This window comes from Castor canadensis, chromosome 11, assembly GCF_047511655.1.
Source record: "Castor canadensis chromosome 11, mCasCan1.hap1v2, whole genome shotgun sequence".
Lineage (NCBI taxonomy): Eukaryota > Metazoa > Chordata > Mammalia > Rodentia > Castoridae > Castor > Castor canadensis.
In genome coordinates, this window is record NC_133396.1 from 74967218 (window position 1) to 74970746 (window position 3529).

At 32.1% G+C, this 3529-nt stretch overlaps 1 non-coding gene across 1 annotated transcript; it reads right to left on the bottom strand.

Moving 5' to 3' along the window:
* Positions 1-2336: 2336 nt before the first annotated feature.
* LOC141414280 (U6 spliceosomal RNA) lies at positions 2337-2443 on the bottom strand. Its single transcript, XR_012439342.1, has one exon. It is a non-coding gene; the product is annotated as a U6 spliceosomal RNA (small nuclear RNA).
* Positions 2444-3529: the final 1086 nt, after the last annotated feature.

The window sequence follows — 3529 nt, forward strand, 5'->3', positions numbered from 1 at the left end:
TTGTTATATGTCAAACTTATAATTTGTTGTGATTTTATTTCTAACTGGGAATTGATATACATTTTGAACTTACTTTTATTTTTATATGTGCAATAATGTACTCTTCTTAACTAAAGCAGCTTTAAGCATTGGGGCCAAAAAAATTTGGACTCATTCAATATATCCTCTCTTTAAGCTGCATTGACTCTGATATAAAGCTCTAAGGTACTAACAATCTAGCAATAGGTATAAATCTTAATATTTGGTAATACAACATAATAATTGCAAAAATAGTAACTTGTTGATTTTCATATAATACATGCCTAATGAACATATCCTTAATTAACCAATTGACCTGTTGTTTTACTGTTATCATACATACAGATATTTTATATGAATAAAATTATCAGGATGCAATAGCTTCAAAAACGTTGAGAAAAAAATGATAGCAATATTTTCAAATCTAACTATCAATCCCCAAATGAGTAAGAATTTTTGAAGATTTTTAATCCATAGGAATTTAAGAACTGAAATTCATATGTACTAGTTGTCTGTTCCTTGCTCTGCCTGGTTCTTGTTCTGCCACTGCTGGTTTTCATATTGCTTTTAATATCAAGCTTCAATATTTATACATTTTTCCAGACTTAAGATTTTCTTAGAAAGATATCTTATTTGTAATACTCTTGATTATTCATTTTGAATAAACATCCATGTAATATCTATCAGTGGGGATTAGTTCTTGGGTAGCCATTAGCCTAGCTCTTGTGTTAAGAAACTTTCTAGGAGAATAATTCTGATTCTTTTTCTGAGGAGATAGAATACAATCCCTGATATTTATTATGTATGGGATTCTCTTAGAAAACTTTCCCCAAATCTTGAAACTTGAGAATACACTTTCATCCTATCCTTTGTTACTCATTTCCTTTCCAGCTCACTGATGAAAGCTACAGTCTCCTGATAGAAAAAGAAAACAAAGGATAGTAATGTGGCAGATGTGGCAGTGTGTTTATGGATGAAAGGGGAGAAAAATGAATAAAAATACCAAGAAATGAGCATCCATGCATAGAGAAGCAAAATCCCAGGTTTCTAGTTTGCAAAACTTGAGTACTTCTGAAACAAACAAACAACAACAACAAAAAAAAAATAAGACAAATAAGGGAGAAGGAAACCTCCCCTGGCTTCTTATTTCAACAATGTCATTCCATTGCTATGGGTATAACACATGTATTTTATTTTCATTGGCAGTATAAACTACCAAAGTCTAACAAGGAATTTCTGATATGAAATGATGCTTAAATCAGACAAGGTATTATTTGTTAAGCCTCAGGTTTATGTATGACATCTGAAGCTTTAGGCCTATGTCTTAGCCCATGAACTACAATTTAGGGATACAGCAACAATCTCTAAGAACCAATGTATAAACAAATTCACTTATGTGAAATATAGAACTGATTAGTCAAGTTACAGTGAGGGAAAGTAGATGAAATAGTCACAAAACACTAACTGTTAAAGTCACTATTATTAATTCTTTTTTATGAAGTATCATGTAATGTTTTTATTTTTCTGGGTGAGGATACATTGTGGCTATTCCAAAAGTTCTTATAATATATCAAAATGTATCATACTTGAATTCACTTCGTCCACCATTCTCTTTTATACTCTCCTCCCCTCATTCTGAAATAGTTTCAACAGGTACCATTCCATTTACACACATGTATACACAGAATTTGCACTATATTCACCCTTCCATTTTATTTCCCCACATCCTCCCCCCTCCCACTGGTACCAATCTCCCCAAACAGGTCTTGTTTTATCTTCCTGTTCTCTGATTTTATAAAAGAAAAAAATGATATTTTTCTTTGTTTAAGATAGCTACACAGGGAATTTCCTTGTGACATTTCCATTTACTTATGTATTATAACCCAAATTGGTTCATCTCCTCTGTTTTTCTTCTTTCTACCTTAGTTTGAGTCTTATGATGATTTCAATAGTTTTAAAAATTCTATATTCATTCTTGTATAGAGTACATGTAAATTTTTCATAAATCATTATTATCTTCTAAGGAAAGTATTATTCCAGGTCTTTTCTCCTCCAGTGGTCAGGATCGAACCCAGGGACTCCTGCATGGTAGGTGAGCACTCTAGCACTCTAGCACTCTAGCCTCAATGAATAGAATAGACTGGCTTAAAGCTAAAAGCTTTGAGGAGTGTCTGAGATTCTATTGAACAAAAAGTAAAAGTTTGAGTTAAATGTGCAATGGCAAAGAAAAATAAGAAAGAGGATATTGAGAGCAAACAGGACTTAAAATCTGCAGCCTTGGAAAGAAGGAATTTTTATTTTATTTATTTATTTATTTATTTAATATGGAATACTTCACGAATTTGCATTTCATCCTTGCACAGGGGCCATGCTAATCTTCTCCGTATCTTTCCAATTTTAGTATATGTGTTGCCGAAGCTAGCACAAGAAGGAATTTTTAGATAGCTCAGAGTGGTATAAACACTCAGATATTCAACATAAATTTGTTTTCCAAAAGTACGTTTCTTAGAACTTTTGTCCTACTGTCATTACCTCTCAGAATGATGTAATTATTCAAAGAATTTCAGGTTAAGCTGTGCTTTAGTTTGTCTGAAAATGCCTTAGACTGTAATTTCAAGAAATTTTCTTTATTTCATAAAACTGTTTAGATGTTTACTCAATTTAAAACAAATTTGAGAAGTATGCAATGAAATCTATTTCGGAGGCAGAACATTGACTCCTAGAAAGGAACAGTGCAGGAAGTAATCAACCTTTCTGTTTCAGGTCATTTACATTCATGCTTTGGTTTGGAAAGGAGCAGATTTCCCATCACCAGAAAGTACTGAAATAAAAAGGTCAAAGAAAGTGTTTTGATCTTGAGACACTAATGCACTCACATGTAAAGCTGATGGGTTTTCTCCTTGCTGTTAATTTATGCAAGTCTTTAGTTATTACATTAGAATTACCAAAGGAAATCATTTTAAAAACATGTAGTACAGTGTTATAAAAGATTGATTTTTATTATAATAACACACATTAATTGTGCAAATTAATGGATTTTACTGTGAGAAATTCACATATCCATACATCCTGATTTGGTCATATGCACACTTCTTTCTCCCCTCTCTTGTCTTTCCCTCCCACCTCACTCTCAGATCTCCTATTTCCCTCCTAATCTCTCAATCTCTCTCTCTTTTCTCTTTTTCTGCATGTGGGAGAGAAAATGTGATACTTATTCTCTATGTATGGCTAAAATTAACATGATAATCTTTCATTCTATCATTTTCCTGCAATGACATTGTATTTTACTTCTTCATGACTGAATAAAACTTCATTATGTATGTGCACTATATTTTCTTCACCTCTTAATGTATTGATGGATTCAGCCTAGGTGGAATCCAAATCTTGATTTTTGTGAATAGTGCTGCAACAAACAAGTACATGTGCATTTCTATAAAAGATGATTAAATTCTTAATCTCATCTCCTGCTGTAAAATTATTTTTAAAAGCACATACAGTACTTAAAAAGCTA